We start from the raw sequence: 10,307 nt of genomic DNA, 5'->3' as shown, positions 1-10,307 counted from the left end.
TTCAATTTTAGTCCCTCTTCTTTTCTGATTTTGAACTTTCAATCATGACCTAAATACTATAGAAATAGTATGAATAGGGTCTTAAAATGGTCAATTTAGATACCATAAACTAATAATAGAATTGAATTTGATAAATTTAATTGTTATTGTTCGAGGACCAAAATTTTAAAATTTGAAAAGTACAAGACTAATAATGATCATATTAGAGTACACGGATTACACCTGTAACTTAAATATAGTATAGGACTAATAGAAGAATATAGTATAGGACTAAATCCCAAATTTCTGCATTATAAATTACTATTTACACAATAGAACAAATTTACTTTAAATTAGGAGTTAAAAAGACTAATAAACGGATACTAATAACAACATTAGTCGCTCAGGCCTCAACAGTTCCTCTAAATACAGTAGATCCCTCAACCAGGGTTCCAACCATTTAGAGAAGTATCATCCACACAGACGACCAGTCTTGAGAACAACCCGAAATTACATCCAGCCTTACTTGCATAAATGTTGTCGGAACTCGAAAGTAGGCGATTCTAGAGCAGGACTAGCTTTAACAGACATACTTTTGGAATCTACATAAAGAAAAAGCAACCAACACGATACAAATCGGAAAAGCATCTCATAATATTTGTTTAATGTGTATTGAATACTTACCGGCGCTGCCTGTTAAATGCTCAGTAGTTGATGGCCAAAGAATATAGCAGCTAATTACTTCTTCCAGAAGTACATTCCATCTCTGAGCTCTAATTTCTCTTCAGAAACTAGACCTGATAAGAAGCTTTGCAGCTGTTGGAGGGATTTATCATACGGAGGGTCTGCTACACAAAACATCTAATAGCAACATGATGCCTTAGTTAGCAATTATGTTACTCAATTATGTTACTAGTATTTAATTTGAAGTGTGGGGCATTGCAAAAATCATCTTACCTTAAGAGTATTATGAATTCGATCTAATGCCATGCTACCAAATTTGTGAGCATACCCAAGATGAATTTCTACAACGGTCCAAAGTTTGGTTAGGGAGCACCATTAAGCAAAATGACACGTCGAAAATAAATCGTAAGCATCACATGCCTCAAATACAGTCATTTCTTTACTTAGTTGATCCTCAACAATAGCCACAGATCTGTCTGCCTCCTCCTCGCCAGCTAAAAGCTCCTCGCAGTTTCCAGTATTACCACTGTTCTTACTAGCATCAATCATGCCTTCGACTAGGGTAAACACATGGTTGCTAGGATCTGTTCCTGGTGATTCAGTAAGAACTCCTGGATGGAGGATTAGTAAGGACAATAATTTTGTAAATGGACTTCAATTTCGAATGATTCTCCTTTTGATTACCAGACGATTCCAAATTTCTACCTACTTGAAACTTTTAGCTTGTACTTGCAAGGGAAAATACCAAGAAATTTGAACTGGCAACAAATCAATATATGTACTTGAACTTGAGAACAAGTAACAAAAAAGCTTTCAACTGGACTGTGAAGGAATAATTGTGTCAACTTCCAAATAATGTTACAAAGTACAACTACAAAGGGAAATGTACGCTGTTACCTATATCTTTGAGTGGCAAATACATTTTTGCATTACAATGGAATAACACATTGAAAATCAAGGGGCAGCCTCAGGCTATTAAGTGGCAAAAGGAATTTCATGATTTTGAACAGGAACGATCTTTGATATGGAAGGACATGAATTGTTTAAACATACCTTACTTATCCAAGAACTTATTCTCCTATTCAGCACATCAACAGGGATCCCTATAGCAGCAGCAAGATTCTTAGAGGTCAAACTGAAAGTGAATAATAACATACCATTGTTACGCGGACAAAAGGATGCAAAGTAAAAAGATTGCTGAAAGTACCTCGTTTGGTCCTCAAATTGCATTATTATTGCTGCGTGTACAAGAACAACTGTAATTGCATTGCCTTATCCTCAAATTGCAATTCCAACTAGAACAGTTACATTGGTATAAGCATAAATGTTAGTTAAGTGATATAAAAAGGAGGAAAAGAAAATTGATAATGCAATAAGAGTAATTGATACTAAAATGGACATTCATTGGCATTCACAAATTATTGAAAGACCTAACCTTGACTGTTCCAAGATTTTTCTTCCAAAGTAGTTTTCTAGGAGTCTTGATTTCATGAAACCTTCTTGCATAATCAGAGAGCAGTTGGTCAATGGAACCAGGAACGATGAGGGCCTCTTCCTGAAAAAATTCAGAACGTTAATGAAAAGAATGACCAAAAAGATAATGAGAAATGCTAGATTACTTAACAAAACTGGATTTTGGTCAGTTACATAAGCATGGGAAACAAGGAATCTACAAGCTTGTTGGACACCGACAATATTCTAGACTTTTTTTGACTTAATTGGATAGACACCGTCCTGAACAAGTTTCTCTTGCATATTTTTACACAGTCAATAAAATTATTTCCCATTTCAGGAAGCTGTCAAGTTATGTATTCTTCACAGATATGGTCCGTATGAAAAACAAAGGTGGAATGAAAAAGGAAAGGAGGAAAAAAATGAAACAAAAGATGGCATGACAGATTACACCTTAAGAAGATTGATTAAAATTTAATTCTCTGAATTTCTTTTGATTGATTCCCTCGGCTGTTTTTTGCTGGTGCTCTTCTTAACGTCTTTTACTTTTCTCAAGAGCATGAATTGAATTAAATTGAATGAATCCAATTAAATCGAATTATATATAGGGGACCAATAGCAAAAAGTAAAAGCACCAATCAGACTATCATGTATTAGGCTATTAGCTCTTCCTCTGATCAAATAATATCTTCACCAAAAGAGCACTTTGGCTCTGGCAAATAATAAACTTAAACCCGAATGGAAAAAAGGGAAAACAAATATCTTAAATGTTATTTTGAGAATTTTTAAACCTTTTCCTACCACCAATAACAAAGTGCAAAGTAAATTTTTAAAAAGAACCGATATCAAAGAAGTGCATGCCTGGATTGGAGTCCAGAAATTCGAAGATATGATTGTAGCATCAAGATTTTCCAAGGACATCCCAGCCGCTGCTGACTCTGGATCTTATGGTTTCAACAAAAGTTAAACAGATCGGATTAGATGGTAGAATAAGTAGCACCCGAGCTATCCATCTCTAAAAGTTCTACAAAGCCAGGGAATACCTATTTGAGATGTTTTATTAATGGTTGCTTTAATGTTGGTATTGTCCTTTTGGAATCAATGAAATCATTAAGCATGATTTCACACTTCTGCATGCTACTCTCTCCAAAATGTATCTGGAAAAAAATGCAAAGAAAGAGTTTTAAAAGAGATATTGAACAGGGGAAAATAGAATAGAATGAGTACAATAACAACTTTGAGGAGTTCTACAGTCCGTATCTCCGAGTCAATGTCATAATCCAATTTGTTCAGAAGTTTTTCAGCAAGCATAACACGGTATCGTTAACAAGTTGGTCCTTTGAACCAATTATGCCAACAATCATTCCAAGTATGTCGACCTTCCTTCTATTTCGACTACCTTTTAATGGGTCAGTCTCAACAGGGTCAGCCTCCCAACTGAACAAGAAAGAACTCACAGAGTCGCAGGTCAACATGACAACTTTGACTGCACAGCTTATATACACGTAAATTATCGTTGTCAATAACAGCTATAGAAGTAAACATATCGTTTTGCATCAATCCAAGCTTGCTTGTCATCTGTATTAAAATCATCGTCGATCACAACATTTTCTTGATTTTCTTCCTCTCTATTTAATTCCTCAAGAAGGCTATCCCTACTGTTTCCATATCCATTTGGATTACCATTAGTGCCATCGGTAAGCATGGTTACAATGCACTTTATGGTGTCTTTTCTTCCCCTCAAGTAGTGTCTTATAGGTTCACCAAGCTTCAAGGAAAAAACCAGCTGGATCTATGGTCCGGAGTGCTTTGATTGTTGAAACATATTGATGTAATATGTCATTGGTTGAGGCACCCGCAGTAAGTAAGCGGTATCTTAGTGCAGAAAGAAAAGATTCGACCAGCTTAGAGTACTGTCCAGCATATTCAAGACATTGTTTTAAATCTTCAATTGCAGGAGAACTGTAGTAGTCAGGAAGAATTAATCAGTGAGGAATTTCCATGAATACTTTTTATTGCATCACCAACATCCATTCAAACAAGGAACTCAAAAAACAAAGCCAGTACCATAAAATATAGTTAATTCCATCTGTCTTCTTTCGCCCCACACTCAGAGGGAGGAGAAAGGATGGGGGAGGACAACCCCACCAGGGGAAATTTTTTTTGAGAATGTCGCAGCAAATCAATGCAGAAATTTCTTTTTACCCCCCCCCCCCTTTTGTGCAAAAGGATTTTGAGCTACATAACAAGAAGAAACTGTCCCTCTGTCATAACCCCACCCTTCCCTCAAAGCCAACACTATAACTTTCTTGGAAAGAGAACTATTCAAACTCATCAAGATTCACCTCGGGAGAAATTTGAACTGCAGGAACAATGAAAGTTGAATGGAGAAAGTGTTACCTCTCAGGATAGTCAACGATAATCTCAAACAATTTGGCGATCCTTAAATCTTGCAATGTTTCATAAGCAAAATACTCTAGCCGCAATTTCCATCTAATGAGTCCTTCTAATGGAGTATTTGTTCCAAAATGGCATGAAGATGGTTGTGAAGCCAGAGGTGATTTGGAACCCGATGAATGTTGGTCAAAACTAATAGAATCACCAAGATAGGCAAGCAATGCATTCAAGAATTGCAGAGGAACAACCTGTGCAATTAGCCAAATGTAAAGAATAATCTCTCAGTAACTTAACCATAGGAGAAGATAATAGCAATTTAATAAAGCTGAAAATAACATGAAACTTTAAAAAATACTTTATATTAGGCCAAGATTACAGCAAGATTAACAAGCCATCCATGATTTCTTACAGTTTATTTTTGTTGAGAAAATGATTTCTTACAGTTGTTTCAATGAAAAGAGAAAATGTAAAGGATTCACAAACACCAAAATAACCTGTATCCAACCCTTAATCGAATCCAAAATAGAACTACGATAATCATCACCTGCCAGATCATGTACTTTAGCCTGTATGCAAACAAGGAAAGAGTACTATTTCAAATAACGATAATATATAATGCTAGAAACATGACATGTAATGTAAGCTACATGTAACATAGCATTTTCTAAAAGAGAATCACTAAAAAGAAAAGACGACATAACATTGAATAGCAAAAGATCAGACAACTATGCTAAGTTCAATGAGATAGCTGTGCATACATATTTTAAAATAAAATTAAAAAAAAAACTCAACTTCATGAGCATGAATATGGCAGAAGCATATGCATCTTCAGTCATGGATGTGAAAACCAAGATTTCAAAGATCACGAATAACCTTCCCAATGTTCTTCACCAACTTATTGTTCCCGGAAATAGCACTTTGGTATCATTATGATCTTGGTCACTTTGGTAAAATTGAAAGTCTTATAGTTTAGTGACCAAAACAAGACCGATGGTAAGTGTAATGACTAAGGTTGTAAGTTATCCAAGTCTTATATATAATAAAGGACGAAAATGACAATTTTACCTTTTTTTCACCTTTATTATTTTCTCTTCGACGCCCTGCTCAAAGGTAAGTTTAGGTTTGTCTCAAAGTCTTGCAGATCAAATGAAGGCAAATGTCCAGGGACAAGACCAAACCCGAACTCATACCGGATTTAAGATCTTGATGACGTCACTCTCGGCTATGGTGGCGGAAACCTCCACCTTTCCGATAGACATAACCAAGACAAGGCTCCAGCTTCATGGCGAGTCGCAGCCTCTCTCATCATCCACGCGCCGCCCCACCAATGCTTTCCGTGTCGCCGCCGCAATCGTCCGTGATCAAGGCGTTTTCGGGCTTTATCAAGGTCTCTCCGGCTATTCTCAGGCATCTGTTCTACACTCCCATTCGGATCGTCGGTTACGAGAATTTGAGGAATTTGGTGAGCACGATCAGTCTCTTTCCCTGTCTTCTAAAGCTTTTGTTGGTGGCATTTCCGGCGTTATTGCTCAGGTTTGTCTTTAGTACTGAATCAAGTTAATGGGAGTTAATGTACTTGCTTGAATTTGCCAAAAGAAATAATATTTTTGAAATGGATACCTTAAATGCAGTCAAACACTGCTGATTGAATTGGGATTATTAGCCAATTCACATTTACAGACACAAGACTAATTTATCAGTTTTTAAAAGGACGAGGATCAGATTTGACAAATTAAAGGGCTGAAATTTACAATTAGACTTATGCTCGTGTGTGTGTGTGTGTGTGTTCATTATACACATTTGATAAGATTGATTATTCTAAATGTTCATTTGGAATGTAATAGTATAAATTTTCTGCTTACTATTAGTAGTACAGTTTTTGGCAAGTCCAGCTGATCTTGTTAAGGTGAGGATGCAAGTTGATGGCCGTCTTATAAGCAAGGGTCTTCAACCTAGATACAAAGGACCATTTGATGCCTTTAAAAGATTGTAGCCGCGAAGGTATTCGAGGTCTTTGGAAGGGGTTTTGCCGAATATTCAGAGGGCATTTTTGGTGAATATGGGGGAACTAGCTTGTTATGATCATGCAAAACGTTTTGTCATCAATAATCAGATAGCTGATGATAACATCTATGCACATACATTGGCGTCGATCATGTCGGGTCTCGCCGCAACAACCTTGAGTTGTCCGGCAGATGTTGTGAAGACAAGAATGATGAATCAAGCAGTTGGTAAGGAAGGGAATCTCATGTACAAGAGTTCGTGTGATTGTTTGATAAAAACGGTGAAGATCGAAGGATTAACAGCATTGTGGAAAGGTTTCTTTCCTACCTGGGCAAGGCTTGGTCCATGGCAATTTTTTTTCTGGGTCTCTTATGAGAAGTTCCGGAAAATTTCGGGGCTTTCTTCCTTCTGAATAATTGACCTGATCAGGCTTCAGATGCCAATATGCATTACGAGCTAACGGCTTCTGTGGCGGATACTTGAATACCAACATGGGACGGAAGGTCTTAAAGCAGGTTTCCCTTTCCTAGTGACCATGGCTGTGAAATCGCTAAGTGCAACAGAGTAAGTCCATTTGTGTTTACATTTGGTAATAAGCATGCATTGCAATTTGTAAAAATGCAATATCTAGACACAACTTTGCTTATTGTAAATATTTCATGCTTGATCATAGCATCGAACACTCCAATTATGCAATCGATCTCTACCATTGCGGTCTTCTTCCGAGATAGTTTTTGATGGTATCTTTTCCATATAAGGTTAACCCTGTTTCGGTTTGCAGCTGTGAATGGTGGTGCCATGGTGTCGAGGCTTTGGCCCTCGACGGTAAGAGCCAAATCAGCTTTCGGTTTTGTAGTGTAGTGGACTCCATTTTCTTACTAGAATCAAGCATGTGTTGTGACCGGATCCATACCAGTGTAGTTAATACATGCTGTGTGGTGTCAAATATGCAAGTGATATTATTTTATGCAAAATATAAATATATGATATGATTCATTTTTATATTAAATTTTTGCTTTAATTTCACTGCCTAACCATACACCACTTGAGCAATAAGATGAAAAGAATAAGTTCTATGTCATATTAAGTTTCCACCCACAATGATTCTTGGAAAAAAATTAGGTGAGATTCAATTATTATTGGTGTGATCAGGCTTAAGATTCTTAGTAGAGCATTTTAAAATGACAAAATCTATTATTGATTATGATCACAAGTTGTGTTTAAACTTTAAAAACATTTTAAAAGGAAAATGTAAGTTTTTGTTAATTAAAATTTTCTTAAGATACTTCAGCCGAAGAATACTCGTTCAAAATTTTTAATATAATTTTATGTACCGTCAACGGTGAAGATTATAAAATATTATTAAAAAATTAAAAATCAGTTTCAAAAATAATTTGACCAATGGCAGAGGGACCATTTCGGGGAAGATTTGATATTGTACACCCTGTTTTATGACACGACCTGTCCGATTATATCTGGTATTAATTGCTACAATCTAACCCCTCACCATATCCATTATTTCAGTTTAAATAAACTTCTTTCACGACCAATGCATGGCCAAAACTTTATGAAACCAGACTTAAAATCAAGCACATCTCCGACTTTATTTCCACTCGGATTGTTTTTGATAATGCGTCGCTCTACTTTATGCCACGAAAAGGAAGGGTTTGAAAAGAGGTCCCGGACCGCCGAAGAAGACCAGAAGCTCGCCGCTTATATTCAGCAACATGGCCATGGCAGCTGGGTTCCTTGCCTGAGAAAGCAGGTGGTTTATTATGATTGATTGATGGATTCTGTGAGCTTATGCTTTACGTTTACTTGTTTTTGTTTCAGTGTTGAAGAGATGCGGGAAGAGTTGTAGATTTGAGATGGATTAACTATTTACGGCCTGATATCAAGAGAGGACAGTTCAGTTTACGTGAAGAACAAACCATTATCCAGCTCCATGCTTTTGTTGCAACAGGTGATCACTAAGATCCGTCGTGTTGCTTTGTTCGATCTTTTAAAAGATGGATCTTTGAATCGTTGTTGTTTATATATATAATTTTAGATGGTCGGCTATTGCGGTTCATTTTCCCAAGAGGACTGATAATGAGATGAAGAATCATTGGAACACACATCTGAAGAAGAGCTAATCAAGATGGGGATCGATCCCATGACCAGGGCGGTCCAATGAATTTTAATACTGGACGAGAAATTTTTTTATGCTCTTATATTGTACCGTACTTTTTGTTCTTGTTTTTCGTTTCTATTTTGGACACCCGATGGTTGTTTTGAGGTAACATATTTAAAAATAATCAATAAACAAATAATAGCAAGTAAATATAAAACAGATATATTAGCAAGGAAAGATACAACTTGACCGGTGACTGAAATTTATGTTATTGACTTGTTATTTCTTACTTATTATTCTCACAATCAACTGATATGGAAAATTAATGATGAAATCAAAATAATCAGAAGTAATCACTCTAAAATATATCTTGAACGAAAATTTAGTCACAGTTTTTTTTCATCAAACTAAGCTTGTCACTACACAATCAAAATTCAAACAATCAAACTATAAACACTAGTTTGTTAAACAAAGTGAACTAAACTCATAAGTTTTGATTCGAGATAAAATGAGAACTTAATACATTTATGTCTAAGTTTTACGATTTTTCTACAACTAAACTAAATTGCAGAAAACTCATTTCTATTTTACCTTAACTTCTCTAAATAAAAAAATGCAAATAAAAATCAAAAGATATTGATGTAAATAAAGAAAACAAAAAAGGCATGATTTTGAATATTCTAAAGGAAAAACCCATCACCCAAATAATCCAGATTGGTGTAATCTCAATACTTTTCACCCAAAGAAAAAGAATGCAACTTTCTTTCAGGCTAGTAACATCATCCAAAGAATACTCATTAACTCATTTTGTCCAAAAACTCTAACGAAAACCTAACGTTTATGATTTTTAAAAAAAAAATCAATCAGAATCAGATAAGGCAACATCGGCGAAACACCTTAACAATAAATAATCATCCAAAAACAAGTTACAACTTCAAAAAGAAGAAATGGAACACGTATCTAATTTTTTTTACCTCAGTGTAGACTCCAGCAAATCCACTCAAAAGAGCCATCACCTGCAAAACAGCTTCACTTTTGTAATGGTCCAACATGCCCCGGCCCTACATGCTGCCCTGGACTGTCGCCCATCTTACACATGTATTGGGTCGGCCCTGCCCTTGACCCACAAGCCCCGAGTCGATGCACTTGGCTCGTCTGGCCACGAATGTCACGACGCAAATCTAAACCATATGGCTCAGTGGGAATGAGCTCGCCTCGAAGCAGAAGCGAGGGAAGGGCCGCATTCGTCGAATAAACAAGCCTTGCCAGTCCAATCCAACGCAGATCCAAATCCAACCGCAGATCCACCCGGGGACCGACCCTTTACCTCCAAATCCGAGACCGAGGTGTATCGATGTGCTCATAGCATGGCAACTGGCAAGTTATAGTTACCGGCATGTTTAACTTCCCTAGCCGCGATAACCTCGACTCTCCTACGTCGATATCGAACTCCCCCAATGCTCCGGTTCAAGTTCCGACTGTCGAAACTGTTGTAAACCCCAATGCCGACAATCAGTCATACACATGCAATGAATTGGTTTACATGGGTCAGATGCAAGAACTAGAAGACTGGATGGATGAGCCTACGTCCTCGACGACGGCGTTAACGCAATACGCAACGGAGAACGCATGGTTTGTCGATAATGTAGCGGCGGCTGCGGATTTCAATGAGGGTTAA

At 36.8% G+C, this 10,307-nt stretch overlaps 3 pseudogenes; 2 read left to right on the top strand and 1 right to left on the bottom strand.

Moving 5' to 3' along the window:
* Positions 1–476: 476 nt before the first annotated feature.
* LOC120130548 lies at positions 477–5,430 on the bottom strand (annotated as a pseudogene).
* Positions 5,431–5,623: 193 nt separating this feature from the next.
* On the top strand, positions 5,624–7,398 carry LOC120130650 (annotated as a pseudogene).
* Positions 7,399–8,146: 748 nt separating this feature from the next.
* LOC120130537 lies at positions 8,147–10,307 on the top strand (annotated as a pseudogene).

The sequence above is a fragment of the Hibiscus syriacus genome, unplaced genomic scaffold (genome assembly GCF_006381635.1).
Source record: "Hibiscus syriacus cultivar Baekdansim isolate YM2019G1 unplaced genomic scaffold, ASM638163v2 tig00001674_pilon, whole genome shotgun sequence".
Lineage (NCBI taxonomy): Eukaryota > Viridiplantae > Streptophyta > Magnoliopsida > Malvales > Malvaceae > Hibiscus > Hibiscus syriacus.
Note: the sequence above shows the minus strand (reverse complement) of the source record. Positions and strands in the feature narration are given on the sequence as shown.